A 13,362-nucleotide genomic window follows, 5' to 3' on the forward strand; every position below is an offset into this window, starting at 1 on the left:
TTCCCAGGCTTTTCTTTTGTATTACTGAACTAAATTAGATGTCGTGCAAAAATTTGGTTTGAATTTTCTAAAAAGAATTCAAAAACAGCAAAAAGAACAGACACAATCAAATGTGTTACATACCACGCATATTTCCTCAATGGGTGTCCAAAACAAAATTGAGAAATAGATAGAATATAAGTGGCAAAAGTCACTTGGAAAGCAATAATTCAAACACATCACTGTTATTTGCTGAACATTAAAATAGAATGTAAGATGTTACTTAGGAAGAAACTGATTGAACTGTTTAAAAAAGATTTGGACACTACTAGGCTAAATGACCTATAAAGTAACTGATAGAATACCGACTTGAACTCTCTTTCTCTAGTATATCCAGAGCTTTTAAATGACTGAATACTCATTTTTCACTAAAAACTTTTTTTATTTCTGGGGCATTGTCTTTCATGACTGGTCTCAACTTTCTGGGCAGTTTTGTTTGTAACACAAATCATTCTGTCAGTGAAGGATTTCTAAAATTCCATTATTGGATCCCTAAACTTAAGCTACTGGCTAGATATTCTCATTGCTCTGTATGGCCTTCTGGGTTGCCTAGTATTACACAAGTTAATAACGGACCATGGTTTCAATTTCCACAATTCCTTAGTGAGTTTAAAGTAAGAAAGCAAAAGCTCATGTACCAGTGTCTACAGGAACTGCCACTGCTAAAATCAAACATTTTTTTGGTACAGAAGCAACTGAAATATAGTGAAAATAATCGAAAGGCTTGTGTTCATAGGTAGTAATTGCTCTAATTTTCATTGGCATGACTGTAAGTTTGCATAATTAGTATTCTCATTTTTTTTCTGAACTATTATATTTCTGAGATAGGCATACTAATATCTCATAAACTATTTAGAGATTAAATGGGATAATTTATAGGTAAGCACAATTTCTATGATAAAGATAATATCAGTGATGTTCTTTGAACCTAATTTGTGAATGTTGAGCCCAATTTAAGTATAGAAAGTAAGACAAAAGATGAAAGGTCAACTATTAACTTTACTTATGATAAATTCATATACAATTTGACAGCAATAATTTAATGTAAATGTTCATTTATTTGAAAGTGTAATATGTTTCCTAGAGTGGAAAAATATGTTCATAATAATGAATGTGAATAGAGGAAGCTAAAAGATATGAATATTCCAGTGGTAGAAAGAGCAGGCTACCTGTCTTTATCTTTTATTTTAAACTTTGAGGACCTAAAAGACATTTAAAAAAAGGAAGACAAAAAAAAGAACGAATTCCACTAAAGATTATTTAAAAGTACATTGTAAATGGTCTACACTGTTGAAACATGTCCCTGGAATAGCTACAAATTTGTAAATTGCATGCAATTAAGATGTTTTAATTTATCAATATTGGTTTAACTACACAGTCCATAATTCTTAAACAGTAAAATTAGCTTAGGCTGGAGTAAATAGTTGAAACTATTCGATAGGCATATTTTATTCAAGTAGTTAATATTCACTAAATGGAAAGGACAGTGGTGGCTGGAAAATGTTCCCTACAAGACACAAAGTGACTCAAAAGTTTGGTCTGTGACAGCCAGGCAAGGAACGTCCAAAAGGTTAGAAATGTCATAAAAATGTTGACTCTCCCCCAAATTTCTAAACAGCTATTCTTATGTTTGCTATTAATGCTCCCAAAGGCTCTAGGAAGGAGTGCTAAAGTCATGTAGAGTTAGGTATGCTTTGGATTATTTTTCTAAATTCAGGAAAAGTCCATCTAAATACCACGCACGCAATAAATGCTCGAACAATAGCTGCCAAATTCAAAGCTAGAATATAAAGAGATTTTTCATCCAAAGGAATCAGACTTCTGTCCTTCACGACTCCCTCTTTTTATTTTAAAAAAAATTAGGAAAGCTTGAGCATTAGCTTTGAAATTTCACTTATTCTTATGTATTATTGATGTTATTATCGAATATCTATTTTATATGTACAGACAAAAGAGCCATAAACTGAAATTGCCAATCGGTGGACAGCAGGTTAATAGAGACATAGTGTTTAAGCATTTTCTCTGTTATTTCTAGAAAAAAATATTTAACTTTTAAAAATTTTACTTTTGGCCGGGCGTGGTGGCTCAAGCCTGTAATCCCAGCACTTTGGGAGGCTGAGGCCAGCGGATCACGAGGTCAGGAGATTGTTACCATCTTACTAACATGACGAAACCCCGTCTCTACCAAAAATACAAAAAAATTAGCTGGGCATGGTGGTGGGCGCCTGTAGTCCCAGCTACCTCGGGAGGCTGAGGCAAGAGAATGGCCTGAATCTGGGAGGCAGAACTTGCAGTGAGCCGAGATCATGCCACTGCACTCCAGCCTGGGCGACAGAGCGAGACTCCATCTCAAAACAAAACAAAACAAACAAACAAACAAAAATTTCTACTTTTTCATTTTTGATCCGAAGAAAATTATTCATCTTAGATTGTTTAGCTCAGAGATAGAGACAAATTCATAATTAATTTTTGTCACTGATTTACAAGTACTTTCCATTGCCCTATTCTTTATCAAACCCACATATCTTAGGTTTCTAATGAAACTCTTTATTAAATAGTTACAATTTGCCATGAATTTCCAGCCCTTTGGGTTATTTTTCTTCGGCCTTATTTGTTTATCTAAAAGTCATCAGAGATAACTTTAAATTTGTTTTTATATGAGTCTTTCTTCAAAGCGTGTGGTAGAAGGTCTAGTAGTGTCATTGAAATACAGTCATATGCCAACCAGAGATCAACAATAGATGAGATCAAAGGAGATGATGTAAACTAAAAGCACTTTGTATAGTATAATATCCAAATGAAATGCATCATTGATACTTTTAAAAATAATTACTTGACAGATAAGACAATATAATTATGGACAACACAACCATAATTCAACCTTAGACAGAGGGGCAAACTGGTTTTCTTCTATGTAATTTAATGGGACAATTAACTAGAACTCATTTTTCTTTAATTTTTGTCAGACAAAACATCTAAACTTCAGGTGAAATTAACAATTTTACCATCTTTATATGGCAATTTACAATTTTTGTGTTTTTTTCTGAAGAAGTATCTATAGATAATATCTACAAATACTTACAGAATTTATAGATAGAATCTAAAAATGGAAGAATATTGAAGTTGTTATATATGTAACTTTATATGTAAAACAAAGTTACGGCCGGGCGCGGTGGCTCACGCTTGTAATCCCAGCACTTTGGGAGGCCAAGGCAGGCGGATCACGAGGTCAGGAGATCGAGACCACAGTGAAACCACGTCTCTACTAAAAAAAGAAAATACAAAAAATTAGCCGGGCGTGGTGGCGGGCGCCTGTAGTCCCAGCTACTCGGAGAAGCTGAGGCAGGAGAATGGCGTGAACCCGGGAGGCGGAGCTTGCAGTGAGCCCAGATTGCGCCACTGCACTCCAGCCTGGGCGACAGAGCGAGACTCTGTCTCAAAAAAAAAAAGTTACATAAAATACATATTTTGATTATATATAACTTTATAAAACAGACAAATATAAAGTTATATATATATAAAAACTTAAAACTACAGGTGTGTGTATATATATACATACATACATATATAATATACACACATACATATATGTGTGTATATTATATATAGAATATATGTATACATATATATGTATACACACATATATGTATAAAATAACTTCAATGTTCTTCCTTCTTCTCAGCTCTTTCCTTTTGCTATTTTTCTCAACAGCTCTTCCAAAACATTTCTACTCTCAAGTCACCTACCTCACCCCCATTACCCTCCATTCTCAGCATATGCTCTTATCTCAAGAGGAAATAGAGGTCTTTTAAACTCAACAGTCACGTTTTCTCTCCTCTCCTACAGAAACAAACAAAAAAACCCAAACCTGATTTGTAGTATTAGCAGATTTCTGTGATGTAAATACTTCTAACAGCTGATTCCAAGCAAATGCCTCACAAAATTCTTTCATATTTAACAATCACTATTGACATAGCTACCTGCATATATGTCCATTCCTTATGCTACCTCATAAGGCCCAAATTTTATTAAATGTGTATTTCAAGTGTCTAACACACTGTTTGGAAACTAGCATACACTCAATAAATAGAGGAAATACTTCTCGGGGGAGCCGAAGATAAAATGATTGGCAAAATTGAATATTTAATTTGGCTCCGGGTTAATTTAATGAATTATGAACTTCTTGCAAACTCCTGCCCTAAGGCCACAATTCTGGAAAAAAAACAGGAATAAATTGGATATAAAATGATAAATATCCTGTCGAATAAGCCTTATGAAAAGACAAAATACACCTGGCCCTTGGGTTTGGATTTGGAATTCTTAGAAAACAATGGCTGTATTCCCATCATTAGATAACAGAATTTGGTTAACCTACATGCCACAAGCACTTACATAGTCACCATACAGCAAGAACATGAATGCCAACTATAAATGGAAGAAATATATAAAAATAAGGTAAAAGTGCACAGTAGCTAATGATGCTTCAGTGATATGGTTTGGCTGTGTCCCCACCCAAATCTCATCTTGAATTTTAGCTCCCATAATTCCCACGTGTTGTGGGAGGGACCTGGTGGGAGATAATTGAATCATGGCAGCAGTTGCCCTGTACTGTTCTCATGGTAGTGAATAAGTCTCACGAGATCGGATGGTTTTATAAGGGGAAACCCCTTTCATTTGTTTCTCATTCTTTCTCTTAGCCTGATGCCATGTAAGACCTGCCTTTCGCCTTCCGCCATGATTGTTAGGCCTCACCAGCCATGTGGAATTGTGAGTCCATTAAACCTCTCTTCTTTATAAATTACCCAGTCTTGGGTATGTCTTTATCAGCAGCCTGAAAACGTGCTAATACACTTGGGTAGAGGAGACAATCTTGAGTGTGAATCCTGATCTGCCACTTACTAACTGGCATGGTCTGAATGTTTGCATCCCATTGAAAGTCATATATTGAAACCTAATCCCCGATGTGATAATGTTAAAAGATGAGGCCTTTGGGAGGTAGCTAGATCATGAAAGCAGAGCCCTCAAGAATGGGATTAATGGCCTTACAGGCTCAAGGGAGCTCACTTGCCCCTTCTACTATGTGAAGATGCAGCGGGAAGTCAGCAGTCTGCAACCTGGAAGATCGCCCTCGATGGGCCCTGACTGTGCTGAAACCCTCATCTTGGGCTTTCTACCTTCAGAACTGTGGGTAATAAATTTATGTTGTTTATAAGCCCCCCAATTTATGGTACTTTCTTATGCAGCTGAAACAGACTAAGATCCTAACCTTTTAGTCTTGAGCTAGTTAGTTTATCTCTCTCAACTTTAGCTTCTTCATCTGAAAAACAGGTAGGAATAGTAGTAGTGTCTCCCTTAACAGGATGAGGATTCAATGAGATAACACATCTAGCTTTAATAATAGTAATGGAATAAGTATAGTGATTTCAGCATGTCAAAAAGGTGAAGGTATAGGTATTTATTAAAGAACTTCAGGCCAGGAGTGGTGGCTCACATCTGTAATCCCAGCACTTTTGGAGGCCGAGGTAAGTGGATCACTTGAGGTCATGAGTTCATAACCAGCCTGGCCAACATGGTGGAACTCCATCTCTACTAAAAAAAAAACAAAACAAAAAAATTAGCCCGGTGTGGTGGTACACATCTGTAGTCCCAGCTACTTGGGAAGCTGAGGCAGGAGAATGGCTTGAACCCAGCAGGCGAAGGTTGCAGTGAGCCGAGATTGTGCCACTGTACTCCAACCTGGGAGACAGAGTGGGACTTTGTCTAAAAAAATAATAATAATTTCACATTAGTAAGAAATGTTAGGGGTTTGAGCTTCATAATCACTTGACCTCTGAAACAACTGGAAAACTCTCACACGGACGGTGTCTGCAGTATGCTGGATGCTCTATATCTATTTGCTAGATGAGGGCCAAGGAAGGGCTTAAAGATAAAAGAAATTTGAGTTAAAAAAAAATAGAGAAAAGAACTTATTTATTTTTTTGACATCCATAAAGCCTTTCCTGCATTTGAGACTGATGGACCCAGAGAAAGTGGGTGGTTAACATCCATTGAAAGCATTCAGAGGGTCTGATATTGAGGCATTTGTGTATTCCTTTCTTTCTCTAGGAGCCTCTCTGACACGGGAAATGGGTCTTTACTGCTTTTCTTTTATTTCCCAGTAAAAACCTGTGGGTGGGCCTGCTTTCATTGTCTCTCTGCTTTTTGCCCCCGTGAAATCATGTGGGTGGACATTCAGTTGCCATTCTCTAAGTTTCCATTCTCTACCCATTTCCTTTAGATGTTTTATATCCAAGATAATACGAACCCTCCTCTTTTAACGTGCCTTCAGTCTTTTCAAGGAACAGACCTGCAACTCCCCCAGGCTTCAAGTTAGCGGCCTCCTTTTTCTTGTAAAATCAAAGCCACGCACTCCTCATTTTTTGCAAACAACAAAGGACTGACATTTAACAGAAGGTAATTGGAGGAGCACAAATCTTACATAGTGTCATCTCCCATTCGTGTAGGTGAGAGCCTGTAGGTAACTCTGTCACTGACAGTGGGAAAATACAGGAAGGTAGTCCGCTTCCCAAGGAACTACCACCTTCTCTGAAATGACCAGTGTCAGGGAGCGTGGCAGCAAGAGCACACAAAAACTGCCAAACTGTTTTTTCTCTTCTGCCTGTACCGTCCCCACCATATTCAATCATCTCATTATTGGTATATGCAAACTTTTAGAACAAGTTTGAAAACAAGCATGTTTTAAAAATACAAAATCAGGAATGTGCTTGCATAACAGTACGTTAAAGCTACTACATCTCATCAGCATCTTCTAGAGGTTTCCCAGTCATCAGAGTCAAAAGCTATCTACATTTTTAGGGGAACAAATTAATTGTAATTTAAAATGTGCTCAATTTTCAAAATATTTTTACTAAGCAAGGAAAGAGAAGAAACCAAGAGAGTGATGGTAGGAGGAAGAAATTTTTCTTTGTATCACATTTAGTTACATAGATTTCTTCATATACTTTTCAAAAAAATACAAAGCAAAAGAAAAGTAAACACCAAAATTTTCAAAACAAGATTTATTTCTATTTCTTCATAACTAGACTCTGACTTCTAGGAACTTTGCTAACACAACTAGTTCACAGTGTTGTTCAGATCTGGCCTGGTACTCATAGCTAGGCTACATTGTTCTTTTCTTGGACCTAAACAATTTCAAAGAGCGCCAACCTTAGACGTGGTCACCCTGCAACAGTGTTAAAGTAAGACAAACAAGGCCGCTTCCTTATTTTTCCTAAGCATAGACAAAAACATAGCACTGTGTAAACCACAAAATATCGAATATTCGCTTTCCTAACTAATATGAGTGGTTATTGTTGCTTTAAAGTATAATTGTTGTCTTTTATCCTCAGGGAATGCGTTCCAAAGCCTTCAAGAATACCTGAAACCTCAGATAGTACCAAACTCTATCTTTATTGCATAGTGTTTTCGTTGTTGTTGTTGTTGTCATTGTTTTATTTTATTTTAATCTGATCACCAAGAAAGCTACTAAGTGACTGTGGGGTGAGTAGCATCTATAGCATGGATACAATGACAAAGGGATGACTTTCGTTCCAAGAAGGATGGCAGATTTCATCATGCCACTAAAAATGGTGTGCAACTTAAAATTTATACATTATTTCTAGAACTTTCTGTTTAACATTTTTGGACCATACTGCAGAGGACTGAAACTGGAAAGTGAAACCACGAATAAGGAGGGGCTACTGTAAAGCTGTGGCTTCAGTCTACTCTGCCTTCCTTCTAGATTAGATGTTTACAGACACAAAATCACAGAATTGTCCTCACTTCCACATAACACCCCATCCAGAGTACACCTCTGCTTTCTAGCACCGTCTTGCTGAGATGCCCTACAGTCACCCTGGTGCATGTTCTCCCTCACAATAATAAAACATACTTTTTAAAACTACGGGTGTGTTCCTGGTGGCCTCTAGCTGGAGGTCATTGACAAGTATTATTAACTGTTTTCACAGATGAGGAAAATGACGCCCAGGGGAGTTTTAAAAACATTATGGTTGCAACAAGACTGGAAGTCAGATTATTTTTAAGTAGCCCAACACTATGAAAAAACATGCATTGATATCCATTGACTATGTTACATAGAATACCTCTATGGCATTATGCAAAGCATATTCACCCTCTTAGTCCTCTCCAGCAGCCAACCCCAACACCTGAAAATGCTCCATTATTAGTCTATTCCTTTGGGTTAAGGAACTGACCGTTGCACTCCTTTCCCTTTTAGTGTTGTTGAAAAGTCAGTGCAATAACATGCTGGGATAGAGGTGGTAGTGACACACAAGGGGGTCAGGGAAGTGCCTGAAGGGGAAGGGTGTGGTCTCTGGCTAGGGCTCCACCCCTGGGCCTCTGCCCAGGGACCTAAGTGAGGACAGGCATTTTTGTTTTCCTGCCCAAATGTTGCATTGCCCAAGACAACCCTGGCCTGCCATGGCCCCATCCTGTGCCTATAAAAACCCTAAGGCCCTAGCCAGCAAACACAAGCTGGATGTGGAGAGGAGCACATCAGCAGAGGAACACACAGGCGGCTGGACATCCAGACGAACACATTGGTAGAAAAAGACACAAGTGGCTGGATGTTGAGAGGACACCGATGGGAGCACGCGGGGCGGAAGAGCACAGAACAGACATCGTCACGCCAGCAGACCATCAACTAACAGAATGTGGTGGGGTTTGGCCAGGGCAGTCAGAGGCAGGCCTCCAAGCGGCCTGACTCCAGGGGTAAACCATTTCCTTCTGGCTCCCCCATCTGCTGAGAGCTACTTCCACTCAATAAAACCTTGCATTCATTGTCCAAGCCCACGTGTGATCCAATTCTTCCAGTACACCAAGGCAAGAACCTTGGGATACAGAAAGCCCTCTGTCCTTGCGATAAGGGAGGGGTCTAATTGAGTTGACTAACACAGGCCACCTACAGGAAGCTAAACTTAAAGAGCACCCTGCAACATATGCCTACTGGGGCTTCAGCTGTAAACATTCACTCCTAGACACTGCCGTGGGGCTCCCTACCTATCTGTATACTCCCCTAGAGGTCTGAGCAGCGGGGCTACACCCTATCACACGCCCTGCAAGGAGGTCATGGGAACTTTTCCTATTTCAGGAGCATTGAGGATTTATTGGCGGTTGGCTGTAGATGGCGGGTCCTGAGGAGTTATCATGGCGGGGAACTCGTGGAGGCTACAGCAGGCAGCATAGAATGTCTCCAATTCAGGGGTACCCTGTGTGCTTTCTCCCATATGAAAAAATGAGACAGTGCTGAAAATAAAATGCAGTAACTTTCCTTTTCTTCCCCCTAGGACTGACTTTGCAAACTTATTTATAAGTTAGGAAAGAACACCAGGCTGAATTCAGAGACCTGAGTTCTAATCCCGCTTACGCTATTCACTTGATTCTTTTTGATGAGACACTAAATCTTCTGAACTCAGGCAAAGCAGTAGACTGAGTTTCCTAACTCACTAATCTTGAAGCTCCTTTAATAGCGTATGCTTATATGGAAAGATGATATTTAAACCATAACAGGTTATTTCTAGTTGTAGTTCTTGTTCCTTCTTCCATTAGTTTAACCACATTTGTTAAGCAGCTCCTTTGCTTAAATGTGTGTTAAGTAGCAGTGGATAAAAGGAATCCTACTTCAAAGTTTCCTGAGTACTCATTACTTAAACATATGTTGTAAAATTGTTATTGAAAGAGTAAAATGTCAAAAGTTTCCAAGATACATGTTCACATCTGTTCATCTAAGTTATGTATTAGAAAATAAGGGCCGGGCGCGGTGGCTCAAGCCTGTAATCCCTGCACTTTGGGAGGCCGAGGTGGGCGGATCACGAGGTCAGGAGATCAAGACCATCCTGGCTAACACGGTGAAACCCTGTCTCTACTAAAAATACAAAAAATTAGCCGGGCATGGTGGCGGGCGCCTGTAGTCCCAGCTACGTGGGAGGCTGAGGCAGGAGAATGGCGTGAACCGCGGAGGCGGAGCTTGCAGTGAGCCGAGATCGCGCCACTGCACTCCAGCCTGGGCGACAGAGAAAGACTCTGTCTCAAAAAAAAAAAAAAAAAAAAAGAAAAAAGAAAAGAAGGTTGAGTCCAGGAAAAATACCACTTACTTTCTTTGCAGCTCTGAGAGCCCAGAATAAAGCTCTTACCCACAATAGATGATCAATATATACAGATATTTGACTGTCTTAAGATATGATTTCAAAATGTGATAACAGGGCAACAAAGAAAGGAGAATCAATATCTAATTTGCAAACAAGAGTATGTCAGCCAGATTTTATTAATGCTACGAATTTATTAATTGCTCGTCTTAGGACACATAAGTTCAACATAATGTCAGTAGGAAGCACATAGAACTAAAGAACACATCTCACAAAATGCTTCTTTGCTGAGCGTTTGGTGAAATATTTTCTGGCTTCATGCAGGTGCTTGAAATTTCTAGTTAGGAATTAAAAGTAGGCAGAATGCTTATTCAGTAAGACTCTGGGATTCCTTCTTTGGAGATGTGTAAGGAAAGTGCCATGATTATTTGCATTTTTTTCCAATCTCTGTAGCTGTCTCTTTTCTACACTGAAAAGATAACCAAGGAAAATATTTTACATATGATGTCTCTTTTACATATGACTCACTCTGCACACAATCCTCATCCCGGCCAACACGGCCTTTTTCTAGTTTAAAACTACCACCGAGGTGCTACAGCAAGTTCCTTACAGGTTATGTTAACATAATTCAGGGTCACAACCTGCTCCTCCATTTATTATAATTAAATTATTTCACCACCAAATGCTTTTTCCAAAAAAGAATAAAATGTCTTTTTAGGTGACGAGACACAAATGAACTAATTAAAGAAAAAGCAGGTGAACTCTGGCTTCTGCCACTGATTTTATTGAAGGAGTATAAATCAGGTCTCTTTTCTCATTGTTCTCCCTGTTTCCGTTTGGTCTCCTTCTTACCACCCTGTGACTATGCGTTTTGGGCCAAGAAGGTGGTAAAATCTAGGAACTACCATCAAGTAAAATTAGCTAGAGAGAGTGTTAGATGAAGCTCTTTGGGGAATTGACTGGACATTTCCATGCATCTCTGAAGCCACACGGAAGCACTGGAGCAATGAGTGGGATTTCACCATCACCTGGTCTAATTCCACTTGACTGAAGGTGCACAAGTCACAAACCCAAGACTTCATGGTAAGGAAACACCTAACTTAAATCAGTTTGAAGTAACTTTACACACTCTCTCTTTTGCATGGGTCATTGGTCAGACCACATTAATTTCTTTTAGCATGTGTGTGTTGATAGACTGTAATTATTCAGAAAAGAATTAGCAAAATAAAAAGAGTACTAGAAACCAATAGAAAACTAGATAATTACTTTTAAGTACTTGAAAAACTGTCATATTTAATAGAGTTCATTAAATATTTTCGCCAGAAGTAAGATATAGCTTAATGGGTAGAAATTACAAGGAAAGACACCTTGGCTTAAATTTTAATTTATGAACTAGCATTTTAAAATCATGAGTTAAACTGCCTACCAAGGGTTTAAAGTTTCCCTGGAAATGTTACAAGATTGAATGGCCATTTTATAAAGAAAATCATAGAACTGTCTTACATTTAGAGGGGGCTGAATTAGCTATACCTTCTAACTCTGATTTTCTTAGCTTTTTATTCTTTCCTTTTCTTCAGTTTTGGCATTCATGAAATTATCTCATATATACTGTTACCATTGCCATTTTTTGGCTTAAAACAATGAATAAGAGAAATTTCTTGAGGTAATGTCACTGATTCTGTAGGGAGAATTCCAAATTTTATTGATAGTTATCATGGAAAGTTATGAAGTTAAGTACACATACTTGTAGGACCTCTTTCTGATCAATATGAGAGTGTCAATTTTAGGGAAAAAGTAAAAATGGATTTATAAAAACCCTCCCTGGGGCATGCATACCTACCTTCATTGTTCTGCACTATTTTTGATTCTTCCAATTTACATGTGCATTTTAATGAATAATGTCAATGAAAATTTTGGATTGCATAATTTATTTAACAAATATAAAATAATAAATGTTGTTTTAGGAAATGGAAATAGATTCTGAATATGTTTCTAAAGTTTCATGAATGGGTAGCATCTGTCCTTTCTGAAAGACTAGAAGAATGAATTGATTTCTTAGGTATGAGCAGCGTCATTTTTTTCTCTAAGGAATTTAAGACATTTGTTTTTAGATGACAGTGTGTTTTCTACTTTCTTAAATGTCATTGCTCTAATATGCTTATTTCTTAAGATGCCTCTACACTATTCACTTTTTAAACAATTGGGCTGAATTTTCATCAGATTATGAGCTTTTGCATGTAAATTAAATGAGTAATATCAAGTCAATCCCCCTTCCTTTAAAATAATTATTCTTAACTATATTTTTTATTTTTCAAATAAAGAATACCACTTCTTTTGCTTAAAAAATGCACTTCTTACCATTAACACAGCCTCAGTCTGATCTGATCTTATATGGAGAATACTAATCAGATAAAGCAAACCTAAGAATGTATGTGATCGTAACTACAACAAGTCAGCTGTGACAGCATTTCTGATTTAATCTTTGACATTTTCCTCTTCTCCCTTCAGTGTCAAGCAATCCACATATCTTACATCCATATAAACAATCAATAGAGGGGACAATATTTAGATGTGAAAAAATATGATTTGCAAATGAACATCGTGTTGAAATATAATTTTTTGGCAATTTTTAAGTGACACTACCCAATAAATATAGTAGTGAAAAGTCAATTATGTGTATTTTAGAATGTGATGCATTAGCATTTCTAGACCTAAAGTAGCAAATAAAGGATTTTTTTTGGAAATGAAAAATTTAAGGTAACTTGTTATAAAAACCAAAGTGGCATGTACTCATTCAAGAGTGTGAAAGGATGGAAAGGTCATTAATATTTATTAAGCATCTACCATGTGCCAGGCTCTTAGCAGAGACTATTACATTTAGCCTTTCCAATAACCCTCTAAGGTAAATTTTGTTATTCCTGCCCATAGAGTGGAGAAATATAAAGCCTCAAGAAGTTAAAATATTTTCTCAAAGTCACATATCTGGTAAGTTACATTTGTTGTTGACATTCAAACCCAAGACATCCCATTTCCAAGGCCTGTGCAGGAACTGCAGAAGGACATAGATCCTGCCAGACAGGCACCAGATAGGCTCGAAAAAAGAATTCCAGTTGCTGCAAATGCAGAAGCATATCTTGAGCCCTGTTTGGGGAACCTGATTTTACATATTCCCACTTACCTC

The 13,362-nt window shown here is 37.8% G+C and overlaps 1 protein-coding gene across 2 annotated transcripts in view; it reads right to left on the reverse strand.

Moving 5' to 3' along the window:
* UNC13C (unc-13 homolog C) overlaps positions 1-13,362 on the reverse strand; it is a 663,443-nt gene that overhangs the window by 371,558 nt on the left and 278,523 nt on the right. The window lies entirely within an intron of this gene.

Source organism: Symphalangus syndactylus, chromosome 5 (genome assembly GCF_028878055.3).
Source record: "Symphalangus syndactylus isolate Jambi chromosome 5, NHGRI_mSymSyn1-v2.1_pri, whole genome shotgun sequence".
NCBI lineage: Eukaryota > Metazoa > Chordata > Mammalia > Primates > Hylobatidae > Symphalangus > Symphalangus syndactylus.